Below are 17891 nucleotides of genomic sequence, written 5' to 3' on the forward strand. Positions count from 1 at the left end.
GCTCAGGCTGGAGTGCAATGGCACGATCTCGGCTCACCACAACCTCCTCCTCCTGGCTTTAAGTAATTCTCCTGCCTCAGCCCCCCGAGTAGCTGGAATTACAGGCACGTGCCACCACGCCCGGCTAATTGTGTATTTTTAGTAGAGACAGGGTTTCTCCATGTTGGTTAGGCTGGTCTGGAACTCTCTACCTCAGGTGATCCGCCTGCCTCGGCCTCCCAAAGTGCTGGGATTACAGGTGTGAGCCACAGCACCCAGGCACATTTGAATCCTTTTTAAAATTCGACTTTAAATAACTTTGCTTTCTATACCTTCCCTACCAATGTATGATTTATTTTATAATAACCTACCATGTGAAAAAATTGAAATTTTAGCACATGCACAGTGCTAATATGTTCATGCACAATGCTACTATGTTCATGTACAGCATGCAGAAATGCATATAAATACATACACCCATGAATATCAGCCACCCACTTATATCACAAATGATAGGAGTTGATCTCAAACTATAAGAAATATTATATTGGGATGCATAGGCAAATGTCCACTATAAAATCTAAGTATCATAAAAAGTGTATATTGGTACAAAAAGAATATACTTGAAAGAGGTTTCCATATACTTTTAACCATAACTCTACTCAGTTCAGAAAAATTACTTATTAGCTAATTTTCCTGTCTCTTTCTTCCTATACACTCTGTCAGATTTCTCAACACCAATATTTCTATATCTAATATAAAGAACATTTTTAAATTAATTATTTCCATGTTAGGCCTTTCCCCATAAATCAAAGGTAGAATAAAAGGAGTTTCTTACCTACCACTCAACTTGAATATTTTTAATATATTCATTTCATCTCTTACCTTCTTAAGAAATACAGTTGCTTCTGTTTTGACTACATATTAACTATCTTAACTACTCTGTGGTCCCTTCTAACATCAAATTGGGAGGCCTGTCCATACAAGACATGTGTATTCAAAAGTAAATTATTTGCTATAAAACACTTCATTTCCTCCTTATTTGGTCTGCCATGGCCTAAAATGAAATAAAGAACAAAATAAAAGGTCTGCCTGGACAGACCTGTCTTCCTGACAAGCGTGGAACTGTCTGAATGAGACAGCTTCTGCAGCCAGCTTTAGATCAATAACTTTCAAATTAAATGTAGCTTTGTACATCCAGTGGAAAAGGACAGAGAAAATGAAATACAATACAGAATTCAGCTCAGCACATAGATTAACCCATAAGAGCTAGTTCATTATGTTCCAAATGAGCTACTTTTCTCATCTGTAAAATGGAATGATAGTAGCAGTGCAGTCTATTTCATATGGTTCCAAGTTGTCTTTTATCAAAGTGAAATAATATATTTGAGTGGGCTTCTGAAAACACTAACATTAATGATGTTTCAGCAGGAACAAAGAATACCTTGATATATTTTCTTGAATGTTTTCTCCTGTCTGTAGGCCTCTTGTTGTTCTGACAGTCCCTTTCTTGGAGCATCATCCTGATGCTTTCTGTCCTAACCTTTCTCTCCTACCCTCTGCCAAGCAATGTTTCTTTAGATTTGTTTCTTCAAATGACTTCAGCAGAGGTGAAGACCCAAAGACAGCTGGTACTGTCAAACATAACAAAAAATACTCAGCCACAGTGGCTCATGCTTGTAATCCCAGCACTTTGGGAGGCTGAGGTGAGAGGATCACTTGAGCCCAGGAATTCAAAGCTGCAGTGGGCTGTGATTGTGCCATTGCACTCCAGCCTGAGCAACAGAGCCAGACCCTGTCTCTTAAAAGATTTTAAAATTTTTAAATTTATATATATATATATATATATATATATATATATATATTCAGCAAAATGAAGCCGGGCACTATGGCTCATGCTTGTAATCCCAGCACTTTGGGAGGCCGAGAGGTAGGCAGATCACTTGAGGCCAAGAGCTCGAGACCAGCTTGACCAACATGTCTGTCTCTACTAAAACCCTGTCTCTACTAAAAATACAAAAAATAGCCGGCATCGTGGTGCACCTGTAGTCCCAGCTACTCGGGAGGCTGAGGCATGAGAATCTCTCTTGAACTCAGGAGGTAGAGGTTGCAGTGAGCCAAGATTGCACCACTGCACTCCAGCCTTGGCAACAGAGCAAGACTCTGTCTTAAAAAAGAAAACGTTCAGCAAAATGAAACATTTTGATGAGTATTTCAAGTTCAGATTTTATATTAATATCTTGAGAGACAACATAGACCTTGTTAGATTATCTATATTAGCTAGTGATCCAAGGACTATAATTTGAGAAGCATTTAAGGAGGGAAAAATTGGCTGTCACTGCCTTTGGCACTATTATTTGTTCAAAAGGGTTCCCCAGTCATGGCACACTCATGGAAGAGTTCTCTCTTCCTCCCTATGTTCGCTCCCCTCTGGCAAAAAGCTTTTGAAATTTTCTGAGTAATCAAAGCTATCAGCAAAACGATCTGTTGGAAACTTTCCCTCCAGTCTATTAAGGTAGAGACCCATTCAAAGACTGTATTTTGGTGAAACAATACCCTGGGAGAACTCAGCCTGCTGGGGAAAGTTATTCAGAGGCCTCCAGGCATAGGTTTCTTCCTTCTTGAAATCAGGTATTTGTGCCTCTCCTTGTTTTTCCCCTTGGCTAGTGAAAAAAAAAAAAATTCTCCTTAGGAAACCTTTCTATTTTAAAATGCCAGTGGCAAAGGTGGGTGGGGCAGCACAATTTAGTAAAAAAATAATAATAATAATAAAAACACTCTTCAAAGTACAGGTAGCATAAGGAGACTCCAAGATGGAGAGAAGTTGGGTTTGCATGAAGCAGCCTCCTGCAAGGACTAGGCTGCAATGAAAGCCCCAAACAGAGTAACTCTGTGTTTACCTTTTTCTTATCACATATATCTGCATGAATAATCTTGGTAATGTCAGAAGTAGGTCAAGGCTAGCAAATTCCTTCTCTGTAGTCTCCCTCATCTGAAGTAAAAAAGGCTTAGATCTAAAACAGAGTGAAAAGAGAAAAGGAAAAGGAAAAAAATATATGTGTGTTATACATACAACTATAAAGCTAAAAATGGATCTGGACACAAAGAAATCATAGAAACAGTCAACAAAACAAAACCTGGTTCTCTAGAACAATAGTCAAATAGATAAATTTCTAGTAAAACTGACAATGAAAAAAGAGAAAAGAAACAAAGGAGGCTATGAATATGGAGATTCTAATTATAGTTTTAGTAGAATTTTTAAAATACTAAGAATAGTATGACTTAAAAAACATGGCCGAAAGACTTCCTTCAATAAATTAATTTTTAAGTCAATAAAAAATGAAAATTAATACATGATTTTATATTTTCCTTTGTGGACAAAGATTTCCTTTAAATAATGATAGTTGCAATGTAGATTTAAACTCATGCAAACTCTGTGATATAATTTAGCAAAACAGTGTAGTTACATTTTGTGTGATTTTAATTGCAGTACATTTAAATGTATGCTAAAAATATCAAGAAAATTTTACTTTATGTGCAAAATTTTTAAATAATACAAAGCTCAGTACTTTTAGAACTCGAAAAGCAGCAAAATTACAGAGCTGAAATACTTTATAATAAATTACAAAATTGTATTAATTCAAAAATTACACTAATGTATTTAAAACCATTAAATAATTTAAACTCTTATTTCTAAATAAATATGCAAAAAAGTTCAAAGTTTTGGTTAGCAAGACTTACTAAATCTTCAGACAAATAACCTCTGTTCAAATGGTTGCAACGCATAGAAAAAGAAAAATTAGCTCCATTATGAGCTAATAAAATCTTGATACCAAAACCTGACAATGCCATAGAAAAGAAAATACTGGATCAATCTACTAAGGAATAAAAAATGATAAACTCTACATATAATATTATTAAACCAAGTTCAATGTGCTTTCACAATATGTATAATAAGCACATTGAGTTGATACCATTAATGTAAAGATGGCCATGTAGTGAAAGAGAATTCAGAAACAACTACATGTACATGTCTGAGTCCATGCAAATTCATACATCAAAGATGATTTCCTTAAAAGAACAAAGCTAGCTGGGCACAGTGGCTCACGCCTGTAATCCCAGCACTTTGGGACACTGAAGCAGGCAGATCATAAGGTCAAGAGCTCGAGACCATCCTGGCTAAAATGATGAAACCCAGTCTCTATTAAAAATACAAAAAAAATTAGCCAGTGTGGTGGCATGCGCCTGTAGTCCCAGCGAGGCAGGAGAATCGCTTGAATCCAGGAGGTGGAGGTTGCAGTGAGCCAAGATCACACCACTGCAAGCTGAAGGCATTACCTACTCAACTTCCAACTATACTGTAGGGCTACAGTAACCAAAACAGCATGGTACAGGTACAAAAACAGACACACAGACCAATGGAACAGAATAGAGAACCAGAAATAAGACTACACACCTACAACTATCTAATCTTTGAATAACCTAGCAAAAACAAGCAATGGGGAAATGATTCCTTATTCAATAAATGGTGCTGTGATAACTGGCTAGCCATATGCAGAGGATTGAAACTGGACCCTTTCCTTACACTATATACAAAAATTAACTTGAAATGGATTAAAGACTTAAATGTACCCCAAACTATAAAAACCCTGGAAGACAGCATAGGCAGTATCATTCAGGACATAGACACAGGCAAGGATTTCATGATGAAGACACCAAGAGCAAAAATTGACAAATGGGCTCTAATTAAACTAAAGAGTTTCTGCACAGCAAATGAAACTATCAACACAGTAAACAACCTACTGAATGGGAGAAAATTTTTGCAAACTTTGCATCTGACAAAGGTCTAATATCCAGCCTCTATAAAGAAATTAAACAAATTTACAAGAAAAAAACAGCCCCATTAAAAAGTGGGCTAAGGACACAAACACTTTTCAAAGGAAGGCATATGTGCGGCCAATAATCATATGAAAAAAAGCTCAATATCACTGATCACTGGAAAAATGCAAATCAAAACCACAATGAGATACCATCTCACACCAGTCAGAATGGTCATTATTAAAAAGTCAAAAAGTAACAGATGCTGGTGATGTTGTGGAGGAAAAAAACAGCTTATACACTGTTTGTGGGAGTGTAAATTAGTTTTACCATTCTGGAAGACAGGGTGGTAAGTTCTCAAAGACCTAAAAACAGAAATACTGTTCAACCCAACAGTCACATTACTGGGTATATACCCAAAGGAATATATAAATAATTCTATTATAAGGATACATGCACATGTTTGTTCACTGAAGCACTATTCACAATAGCAAAGACATGGAATCAACCTAAATAATTATCAGTGACCGATGGACTAAATAAAATGTGGATAGAGAAAATGTGGTACATTTATGCCATAGAATACTATGCAGCCATAACAAGGAATGAGATCATGTCCTTTGCAGGGACATGGATGGAACTGGAGGCCATTATCCTTAGCAAACTAATGCAGGAATAGAAAACCAAACACCACATATTCTCACTTCTAAATGAGAGCTAAATAATGAGAACATATGGACATATAGAGGGGAACAACACACATTGGGGCCTCTTGGAGGGTGGAGGGTGGGAGGAGGGAGAGGATCAGGAAAAATAACTAATGGGTACTAGGCTTAATACCTGGGTAATGAAATCATCTGTCCAGCAAACCCCCATGACAAAACTTTACCTATGTAACAAATCTGCACATGTACCCCTGAACTTAAAAGCTAAAAAAATTTTAAAAAAAAGTGTTGCTTAATAAATGATGCTAAGATAATTTGCACTTTACCTAGAGGAAAAAACATCAGATCCCTATGTCACACTATTTTTTAAAAAGGTTTTTAATTCATTAATTACATTAATTTAATTCACTAAATTTGCAAAGTGAAAATTCCAGATTTGTAAAATATCTTCATCACTTCAGAGTAGAAAAGAATCTCTTACAAAAGACACAAAAACACAAACCACATAAGATTGCTCCTCTTTCAAATAAAATATGACTTGTTCTAATATGCTGGATTTTAGTGAGATCTAGTAGTTCATAGGATGTCAGCCTCAAGATCTGCAATGAGTATGCCAGGGAATATGAACAGTATTATGCCATCCTGCGTAACAGCGGGAAATAGGGTTTTCCTATGTTATGGTAAGTATTTTATGTCATTTTGCCTTGATGGCCCAGTATACCTTCTAGGGCAAGGTGGAAGCAGCAGTGCTCATGTGCCCTTACATCAGGCTCTGAAACATTTCTGGGCATAGACCCATCCCTTTGAGAACCTAATCAAAGCTATAGATACATGTAGAATATACATATTGTAGGAGAGGCCACTAGTGACAATATCCACTCTTGCCCTCTTGGACATCAGCTTCTTTTGCGAATAGTTGAGGACATGTAACAGTTCTCTCCAGTAAAATGTGAGCATATGTGACTTCTGCCAATTCTGAGACTACCTATAAAATCTTCACACATGTGCTCCTCCGTGCTGTTTGTCCCTTCTGGCTAAGATGGTGATAACCACACTAACTTTGGAAGCCATGAGTTGAAGATAATCGGCAGCCATAGTCCTGACACCTAAGCATCCATGTGAAGTAGCACCTCTCTGCTAACATGAATACCCACGATGGATTCTTGTGTGAAAAAGAAATTTCTTTGATCCATTTAATTTTCTAAGAATCTTACCTTAGCTTAACTAATGCATATATTCACACACCTTTTGAATATAATCTCAGGGGTTCAATGACACCCTGTAGCCTAGATCGTGGATAGATCAGAGAAAAGGAGAGACTCAAATGTATTGCCCCTGGAGTGAGCACTCACTGTAAGTGGACAAGTTAGAGATGTTACACCTTTGCAGAAACTCTGCTTGATTAGGCACTGATTACATTTAATTGAATGGCTCTGCCAAACCCCTGCATTTCTTAGAGGCCAACATATACTCTGCCAGATACAGAGACAGAGTACATTCCAATGATTTTCTTTTTTTAAGGACACAAATGGAAGACTAGTTTGCAATACCAGGAACAAACTACTGATATGCACAACATGGGTGAATCTCAAAACATGCTGAGCAAAAAAAAAGATGCAAAACAGTGCATACTACATGATTTCATGTTTATAAAGCTCTAGAATGAAAAAACTAATCTATGATGATAGAAACAGAGCAATGATTGCCTTTAGGGTGGGAATTGACTGAAAAGGCACACAAGAAAACTGCAGTTAGGGAAATGTGGGCACGCGTAACCACCACAAAGCAAAGTGCAGGATGTTGCACTGAACGTTTAAGATTAGTAGAGTTTACTGTTTTAAATTATACCTCAATAACATATTTTAAATGCAAATGAGGCAAGTTGAGGTGGCTCATGCCTGTAATCCCAGCACTTTGAAAAGTGAAGGCAGGTGAATCAATTTAAGTCAAGAGTTCAAGACCAGCCTGGCCAACATAGTTAACTGCTGCTTCTACTAAAAATACAAAATGTTAGCTGGGTGTGGTGGCATGCTTCTATAGTCCCAGCTATTCAGGAGGCTGAGGCAGCATCACTTGAGCACAGGAGGTGGAGGTTGCAGTGGGCCAAAATCACACCAGTGTACTCCAGCCTGAGTGACAGAGCAGGCAAGACTCTGTCTCAAATAAATAAAAAGCAAATGAAATTATTGGGGTAGATCCATACAATAATATTTATAAAACAAACAATTATGGAATCATGTTAACACCTAACAGCAAAAAGTGATTATACTCCTAAGTAAAACCAAGACGCACTATAAACATGTCCTAAGACAAATTATAAGAAACAAGTTAATAGTTTACTCCTATTCATAAAGCCTGTGGTTTCCCATAGATAGCATCCTAATTCTATGTAACCATAAGATATACTTTGATAATCAGTGTGTATAGTCTCTTCTGTCTGTAGTGGGATAGAAAAATTAATTGACAGGACTCTATTTTGAGATTCTCATTCCATGTTGTCTCCTCCTTATATTTCCATTTTCCCCTCTCTCATTGTTGAATAGGAATATGCTCTGTGCTTATTGCTCAGGAAAGTACATGACAGGACCAAAAACAGAAGAGCCAAAAATCTTTATGGAAAGATTAGGAGAAAGGGATTTAAAGAGTGGTATGAATAGACCTTAGTTCCCCAGACTGGAAACAGATACTCTACAAGTGAAAGAGTGATAGACAGAGGTCTGTGTATCCTGAGAGCAGAGAGCTCATCTGCCCTGCTTCCTAGCAGTGAGGCTAGGGAGACAGCAAGATCCTGGAGAATAAAAGACTTCAAGGGATGGGAATTCTCAGGTAGATGGGCCCTAGAATGGCTTAGTCGCAGATGCTCATGGCCTGTGAATGGCACAGTGGCAGTGGACTTGGGCAAATGAAGTATCAAAGTTAAACTTCAAGGACCAAAATTAATTGGACCTTTTCCAACACATTGCAACTACAGAAAACCCTGGAATGCTGATTGACCTGGGTAGGTATGTGTAACTATTCCCTAAGAATAGAAGAAAACTCTACAAGAGCTGAGCTCCTGTTTTCCCACTAACTCTGAAGAATAAGGGTACCAGAGCAGGAATTGAATCCGAAATAAAGAAAAGTATTCTTGTGTATGTAAGTGTATTGATGGTGATTCAAATCTACTGTATTAGCCAGGCTCAGTGGTTCATACCTGTAATCCTAGCACTTTGGGAGGCCAAGGCAGGAGGATTGCTTGAGCCCAGGAGTTCAAGACTGGCCTGGGCAACATAGAGAGATCCTGTTTCTATTTTTAAAAATAATTTAAATAAAGAAAAAAAAGAAAAGGAATAAACCACTGTATTTGTTTGATAAGGCTACTATAACAAAATATCACAGACTGGCTGGCTTAAGCAACAGAAATTTATTTGCTCAAAGTTCTGGAGTCTGGCAGTCCAAGATCACAGTGTTGGCAGGGATGTTTCTTCTCAGGCCACTCTCCTTGGCTTGGTTTCTCTTTGTATCTTCTCTTCACTTACCCTAGGTCTGTGTGTATCTATGTCCTAATCTACTCTTCTTATAAAGATATGAGCCCTATTGAATTAGGACCCATCCATACCACCTCATTTAGTTTAATTACTGTTTTAAGGACCTATCTCCAAACACAGACACATTCTAAGGTACTGGGGTTTAGAACTTCAAGATAGGAATTTAGAGAGGGACTTGTTTCAGCCTACAATACCCACTAAGTGTGGAGTCCTCATCCATGATTGCCAGGAACGCTTGCACACCTCATGTCTGTACCATGGAAAGATTACCAATCCCAGAGTAAGAATTACTTAGGTATAAGACATAGCCATGATGTGGAGAAGATTACTAAGCAGACAAGAAGTGACCTTGCAGAAGTCACTGCTAATTTGCAGAATACCAAGGGACTGGAATGAGTTTGAAGCAGTAACAGAGGACACTTTAAAACCCCTGGGAAGATGTGGTATGATCAGAAGAAAGAAAGTGATAGCTCTTGAACCTTACTAGGATTTGCTGGTGAGGATAATTTATCTCCAATTTCTAAGAAAATATCTAAAAAGGAAGGAGTATGAAGGTTGTCTTTAAAACCTTTTTCTGAGACTTTAGTCTTCTGAAAGATTAACAATAGAAATAACTGGACTTCTTCCCAGAGAGGGATCTGTGCCGACTTGTGGAATTTAGATTGAGAGATCATGGTTCTGACCATTAGGGACAAGTTTTGGCAATTGTGTTGAGTACCATAATCAATTCCAAGATGAACTTGAATGATCATGATCCTCCCCTTCCATGATTTTGTTTTTTAAGACAGAGTCTCACTCCATTGCCTAGGCTGGAGTGCAGTGGCACAATCAAGGTTCTCTACAACCTCTGCCTCCCAGGTTCAAGTGATTCCTCTGCCTCAGCCTCTCGAGTAGCTAGGACTATAGATGCGTGCCACCACATCTGGATAATTTTTGTGTTTTTAGTAGAGACAGGGTTTCACCATATTGGCCAGGCTAGTCTCGAACTCCTGGCCTCAAGTGATCACCTACCTCAGCCTCCCACAGTCCTGGGATTACAGGTGGGAGCCACCATGCCTGGCCCCCCCTTCTATAATTCTTCCAATGGGCAAAGGAGAAGGAAGAGGTAGAATTGCTGCTTATCTTCTCAAGCAGGAACACTGAGCCAGACTTTGTTAGCAGCACTACCAGTGCTAACACAATGAACAAATGAATGAAGTGGCTACCATGGCAGAGAGGGAGCCTGCATGGGCTCAAAAGCATGGACTTTCACTTACCAAAGCTGAATTAGCTCGTGCTACTTCTGAATGTTCAAACTGCCAACAACAGAGACTAGCTCAGCCCCTAGATTCCTTGATGAGACCAACTAGCAACTTGGAAGCAAGATTGCAAGGTTGGGCCTCTTCTATCTGGAAGAATTAATAGTTCATTTCCTTAGGAGTAGACACCTAGTCTGGAAACGTCATTTCCTTTCCTGCCCTCGGAGCCTCAGCCAGTATCACTATCCAGGGCTTATGGAATGCCTGAATCCACAGGCATGGAATACCATGCAACATTCGACCTGGGCATTTAATTTACAATGAAGAAGGTGCAGGTGGTCTTATCACATACTGCACCATCTAGAAGTTTCCTACTAAGTGATGGAATGTTTCAATGAAGACACAGCTAAGGTACCAACTTGGGACAGTAACCTGTGAGAATACGGAACTATTTTTGAGGATGCAGTATATGCATTGGATCAGGGATGTTTATGCAGTGCTTTGCCACTAGTAGGAAAAATACATGAGTCCCTAGACCAAGAAGATGGAAGCAGAAGTGACCCCTTACCATCACTGTCAGTAACTGCCTGTGGTACTTTGTGCTCCTCTTCACACAACTTTGGGCTCTTCAGGGTTAGAGGTTCTGCACTTTTGAAAGTTTCCATTGAACTACAAGCCATGGTTGTTGCCTGGGGAAATTGGGGTCCTTATGCCTAGAAATCAGCAGACAACACATGCAATCACCATCCTTTCAGGAATAATGATACTTAGCAGGAGGAGACAGGGCTGCTGTAGTTAAATAGGGACAGGAAGGAAGATGTATGAAACTCACAGGATCCACTTGGGCGTCTCTTGGTACTCCCTTGTCCAACTATGGTTATGAATGGACAAATATCACAACTAAAAAATACAGTTCCAAAAGCACAGACCTGTGAGGTATGAGGATTTGGGTCGCACCATGAGATACGTTACCAAGACTGGCAGAGATATTCACTGAGGGTTTGGGGAATTCACATGTATAATAAGGGAGGAAGAGAGTGACCACTATTTGTGGTCCTGAGACCAACTATTGTGATGAGCCTTCATTCATCCTGCTAGCCTTCTTCTTCTAAGTTTTTCCTCAGGAAAAGAGACCCATCAGACACTTGGAGGTGTTGCTACCTCTACAAGTTTGGAGAAATAGATCCACTCAGAGCAAGGGATGGACTATACAAGACATGGAAATCCACCATTCAGATCCCTTTCAAGAAAACTCACTTACCAGCCACAAAGAGTATAGTTAGCTAACTTATGGCATTTAGCACCTTCAGGGGCCTGTGTCGCTTCTGAAGTGGGGTCATGTTCCTCTTGGGGCATCCTTTCAGCCAATGAGTGAGCAAAGAGGTGATAGCTGAGATTATGTTCTTCTCATGGTGTACCATGCCCAATGACTGGGCAAGAGGTCAATAAGAAGCTTCTCTAATGGGCCATCTTTGCTCCCAAGATCCACATAGGGATAGCAAAGACTTCGTAGGGTCTGCGTCATGACCTGATGGCATCCCCTGCCCTATCCTGCGTCTTTACCTTTTCCATTCACAGATGTTACTCCCCATTGAACCTTTGCACTCCTAAGTGTGCCCCATCTACTTCCCGAGAGCTCAACCTATAAGTCTTTTCCATAGCTACTATCCTATTTATCTTACTATCTTTAAATAATTTTCATTTAATAATCTTTTTGTTGAGATTTCAAATTGTCTGAACTGAAATTGTTAGGGTATTTGCTTACTGTACTTTGTTTACCCTAGTACTGTAGATACATTCAAAAAAAATTTTCTTTGCCACAGGTCATTTTTAAATTCTTCACCAAAAAAAAAAAAAAAATCAGATCCAGGATGTATTTATCAATGCTCTTCATTTAACTGTTTTTCTTAGAATCAAATCCTTAGGTTTAACTACTGACTTCTTTGGGTTTATGTTGTTATCCTCTTTCCTTTCTGGTGCTGAGTGCTCAGTTTAGTATTTCTTTCTTTTTCATAGTTATTTTTATTGTTTATTTATTGGGACAGGGTCTCACTCTGTTACACTAGCTGGAGTGCAGTAGCACAATCATCGCTTACTGTAACCTCGAACTCCTAGACTCAAGCAATCCTTCCATCTCAGTCTCCTGAGTAGATAGAACTACAGGCATGTGCCACCACACCTGGCTTAATTTACTTTTTAATTCTTTGTAGAGATGGAGTCTTACTACATTGCTGAAGCTGGTCTTAAACTCCTGCCTTGAAGCCTTTCTTCCTCCTGGGCCTCCCAAAGCACTAGAATCACAGGCATGAACAGCTGCACCCCACCCTTAATAATATTTTTTAAATGCTCTCAACTTGGTATACAACTCAGTTGCTTGGGCTAATCTTTGCATTTTTCAACAAGGCTTCCTGGGTGGTTGCTATGGTCTGAATATTTGCGTCCCCCACAAATTTATATGTTGAATGCTAATCACCAGGGTGATGATGTCAGAAGGTAGAGCCTTTGAGAGATGATTAAGTCATGAGGTCTCTGTTCTTATGAATGGGATTAGTGCCTTTAGCAAAGGGGCCTTAAAGAGCTGCCCTGATCCCTTTCACATGTGAAGACATAGCAAGAAGGTGACATCTGTGAACCAGAAAATGGGCCCTCACCAGACACCAAATCTGCTGGTGCCTTGATCTTGAACCTCCCAACCTCCAGAACTGTTTTAAATATATTTAAAAACTACCCAGTTTAGTATATTTTATTACAGTAGCCCAAATGAACTTAGCAGTGATCTATATTTTAGTCTCTGCCCATCTTTAAATGTTTTATTCTCTAAAAAAAAAAAAAAAAAAAAAACAAACAAACTATGTTGTAACCAAGAATATCCTTCAACTCTACACAAATAGGTCTTTGTGTAATAGGATTATAAATAAGTATGTAAACCTTCATAAGAGAGGCTCAGGAAAGTTTTCTTCTACCACATATTTAATTGTTGCTTTTGTTCATTTCAGTATCCTTCCAGAACAGCCATGTGCATATATTGGCTCTGAGGTCTCTGTTCTCCATTCAGTCATTCACTTGTCATTTCTCTTTGCCTTTCCCCACTGCTTCCTAGGAGAGCTTATAAACTGTAAAATCTATACTATTATCCAGAACATTTTTCTATTTAATTACTCCAATGTAGATTTTATTTAGAATGCATGCTAATTTTTCTTGCATGTCTCCCTTTTGTCTTCCATCTTCTTTTTCATCTTATCTGGTTATCTTTTTTAAAAAAAAATCTCTCATTCTCTTAACATTTTGTATCAACCTACCCTTTTCACAAACTGCCTGATCCAATTTCTTTAAATCTGCTTTTTTATACTCCATTAAATATACCTACCTCAGCATCTAGCACTTTCTAATTGCACAGTAAATACTTTTTGAATTAATTAATTTTAAATGAACAATTGAATCTTAGACTATAGGTGAAGTTCCATTGTAAATGGAAAAGATACTATGCTAACAAAATTGGCAGTGCATCCAAAGGAAAATGAAATGTTTTTGCTCCTTGTGTTGCGAGTTTTATTCAAAGTTCATTTTTAAAGTGCAGTTTTAAAAAAGCATCCAAAATTTTATTTAAACCTGTTTAGTAGTAATAACTGATTATCATTAAGACTGAATCCAGCCTGTGTAACAAGGCACTTTTTTTTTTAAATTGCATTGAAGAAAAATTTCTTTCTAAAACATTGAAATCTCCTTCTGCTCACTTTCTTGCACTCTATAAATATATTTGAAGCTCCTTCTTTTCTTGTTTTGCTGGGAAAAGTTCTGAATTTGAAACGTTAACAATAGAACAGTTGAAAAAGAAAAAAAAAACTCTTCTGGTCATATTAACCCCCCACAAGTGGCCAGGGTAAACCTTTCATGAAAGCTTCTTGCCTAGAGGTGGAACTGGGTCATTATGTCTGTGCAATAACTACTGCTACGAACAACATATGAATGCCAGATGGTTGGAACTGTTCCATTAAGAAACTGATGTCTTCATTGTTTGGAATGTGATTTTGTAGCTTTCTCCATAGAGTGATTTGATTGCAGCATTTAGAAGCTTTGAGAGCTTTCCCATAAATTATTCCATCTCTTGAATGTGAAACCAGGGTAGGCTCATTAGCCTATTTTTCCATTAGTATGCTACTTCCACCTTCTTACTTAGAAGTGGATAATTTAGGCAGAATTCATAAAAAGAAAATTTGGGTTTTGTGCTTTGGTTGTTTCTTCAAGGAACTTGCTACTGCATATTTCTCTCACTTTAAACTTTTTACTTTAATTTTATTGTTGTTGTTACTGTCATTTTAAGTGAACTGCCATAGGAAAGGAAGATAAAAATAGTCAAACTCAAGTTATAAATTAGAAAATNATTCCATGTTGTCAAGGGAACTCCTGGCCTCAAATTCCTGGCCTCAAGCAATCCTCCTACCTCAGCCTCCCTAAGTGTTGAGATTACAGGCATGAGATTGAGATTACACTTCACTTGACCACTTCTTTCACTTTGATCATTGAATATTTATGTATGATTTTCATGAAAAAAATAGTAATCACTACAAAATTACTACTATGTACTTACCTGGCTCTTATATTACTTTCATGTTCTTATACTGCTCTGAACATTTTATACATACTAACTTCTATAAGCATCATAACTCTGTGAAGTGAATACTGTTATTATTTCCATTTTATAGAAGAATAAACGAAGGAATGCTGAAATCAAGCAACTTACCTAAGATCAAGTAGGCAGTAAGTGGCAGAACTAGGATTTTGACATAGTCTATCTTCTTAGCCATCTTGCCACACACCACATTGTCTGAGTCTCAACTATCTATCTTGTTCAAAAGAACAATGGTAAAACGAGATTCTCTGCTCCCCACTTAGTCCTCACCAACATGGACAGAGCCTTGCTATTATTGTAACAAATGGCTTGTCTATTCCAAATTTTAGAGTATACAACTACCTATCAGTAGGTCCAGTCTTTAAAGAATCTTGAAGAGATCCATTATTCTGTTTATCAAATAAAGGGTTTCTTCCCTAAAATTCTTTACAAACTATTTTGCTATGGATGCTCTGATCTTCTTGTCCCTCATTTTCTTAAAGTGAGACATAAAATTTTTTTAAACATCCATCTGCAGGAGAAATACAGTGTGGCATGAAGTTACAAAAAAATTAAAGTGACCTGTAAAATCAACACTACAAGGACTTTTGCAAAATGGTCATTACTGTGATATTACTCAGGATCAGTAGGTCCTAGTGGGAAGACATATGCCTGCCATAAAAGTGAGAGAACATGAAGATATGGTAACAGAAAACACTTGGAATAAGATACTGCAATAGGAAGACTCAGAAAAACTCAGTAGTATAAAGGGCATTAGAGAACATCCTTACTCAAAGGCAAGTATTTAAGAGTCATCCTAATACTACCTTAGATATGCCATCTCCATAGGCAAATGGATGAGTGGTGGACATTTGTTGTTATTTTGTTGCCTTCCATCCAAGCTCCCTTCGGTAACAGTACCTTGATTTTCCTTTCTACTGCTTTGTGTGGTGTTAACCTTTTGCTCTTTATGTATGCCTATGATGTAGATGATGTGGTACTGACTATTTAGAATATTCAATGTGATAGTGGAATTGAACAGTTCTAAGATGAACCAGTGATCTAATCAGAGTCAAAGATCTATGCTAATGGTCTTGGGTACTTTCACTTAAGCTGACGAGAAAGTGGTATATTCTCTTTTCCTGCTAGAATTGGGGCTGTGAGGCCAGGTGCAGTGGCTCATACCTATAATCCCAGCACTTTGGGAGGCTGAGGCAGGAGGATTACTCGAGCTTGGGAGTTTAAGACCAACATGGGCAACACAGTGAGACCTCATCTCTACTTAAAAAAAAATATCCAGGTGTGGTGGCATGTGTCTGTGGTCCCAGCTATTCAGGAGGCTAAGGTGGGAAGATCATTTGAGCCCGGGAGGTTGAGGCTGCAGTGAGCTATGATCATGCCACTGCTGTCTAGCCTGGGCAACAGAGTGAGACCCTGTCTCAAAAAATAATGATAAAATAAAATAGAATTGGAGCTGTGAAACCAAAAACTTGAAATGTTGGAGACCTCCACGAATGAAAGCTTGTCAAAGGGGTAATCCAACACTCAGAAAAGTAGCACTAGGAGGCATATCCTGATAACCTGTTTCGAACCCCTGGATCAAGGTGTATCTCTTGTCTATTCTTGAACTCTTACATTGTATAAGCCAATACATTCCCATCTTTATTTCAGAGTTTTCAATTTTCCCTTGCTATCCAAGGAGTTCCAGCATAAGGAAAAGAACCAAGAGTCCCTGGCACCTTTGGGAAGAATTTCCCCATTTTCCTTTGTGAAGGAAAACAATGGAGCACTTGAAGAAGGCTCTGGATAGAGAACAAGAGTTAGGACTCGAGGATATTCCTGAATAGACTTTCTTCATTTAGGGTATTTAAATAAATGGCCTAGATTGCCACCTTTTAGAACATCAGAAAAAGTATTCTGCACTTTCACATAGAATCCGTGAGGATGAAGGGAAAAGAAAATTATTTCAACAATTTAAAAAACAATTAATTTTTATGGTGGTAACAAAGAGGTTCCATTTGTTCTCCTGCACCAGACTTCAGAGAGCCACCCTTTGGCTTATGAGCCACATGGATGACTTTGGGCTCTTAGAGAAACATTATTGACCTGGTTTTACATACTTTTAAAGAGATTTGTTTCTTATCAGCTTGGTGTGACAGACTGCCAGTGGTCACCAGAGATCTTTTCTTCTCCTCTTCCCTAGTAGAGGAATTTTAGCTAGGCACATGGATATTCAGCTCTAGCTTCCATTTCCCAGACTGGTCATGTGATTAGTTCTCATCAATGGAAATGGAAGAGGCATCTGAAAGAAAGTGAGTGGAAGAGATGTCTGCAGCAGTTTCTATATCATTTGCATGAAAGGAAATTGCTTGCCCTTCATCACTGTACTTTCTCCTTCTAGCTTGATCTAACTTCCGTCAATTAAGATAAAACCATAAGGATTGAGGAAGCAACAAAATAGAAGAAACAATGTCCTCAAATGACTAACTGAAGACAGAAGAGCTGCCCCACCAACCTGGACTACTCACCACTAGACTGTTACTTGACAGAGAAATAAATTGGTATATTATTTAAGACCTGGTACTTTTAGGTTCTTTTTTTACAGCAGCTTCACATCTATTCTAATACTCCCATTTTCTGAATCTTTCACCATAGCCTTCTCTCCTTTCTCATAAAAAGGGGCGGAAAGGAGGCAACAGTCTCACCAAAGAGTATTAAACACAATGCAAACAGATTAAGAAAGCCCATGAAGGGAAGGGAAGAGAAGGGAAGAAAGGAGGGGAGAGGAAGGAAGGGAAGGGAAAGGAAGGAAGGAAATGAGGGAAGGGCCTCACTAAACAATATGAAACACAATCCAACCAGATTGTTAGGGAAGCTCACTACTCCTGATCACTCTAATCTTCATTCATAAATAAGTGGTCAGTGAAAAATAACCACATAAAAGAAAAGAATCAGCCACTAGAAAAGAAAAAGGAATTTTTTTTAATAATAAATACGGGTAATTTTTTCCCCATTTATTTATTTTATTGCATTTTAGGTTTTGGGGTACATGTGA

General features: G+C 38.3%; 1 long non-coding RNA gene across 1 annotated transcript in view; it reads left to right on the forward strand.

Moving 5' to 3' along the window:
* The window catches only part of LOC119467607, a 19879-nt gene extending 2473 nt beyond the window's left edge, over positions 1–17406 (forward strand). Inside the window, exon 2 of the long non-coding RNA XR_005196150.1 lies at positions 17238–17406. This is a non-coding gene — a long non-coding RNA (uncharacterized LOC119467607). The remainder of the gene's footprint in view (positions 1–17237) is intronic.
* The last annotated feature ends 485 nt before the right edge of the window (positions 17407–17891 follow it).

Source organism: Cebus imitator, unplaced genomic scaffold (assembly GCF_001604975.1).
Source record: "Cebus imitator isolate Cc_AM_T3 unplaced genomic scaffold, Cebus_imitator-1.0 Scaffold310, whole genome shotgun sequence".
NCBI classification, from domain to species: Eukaryota; Metazoa; Chordata; class Mammalia; order Primates; family Cebidae; genus Cebus; species Cebus imitator.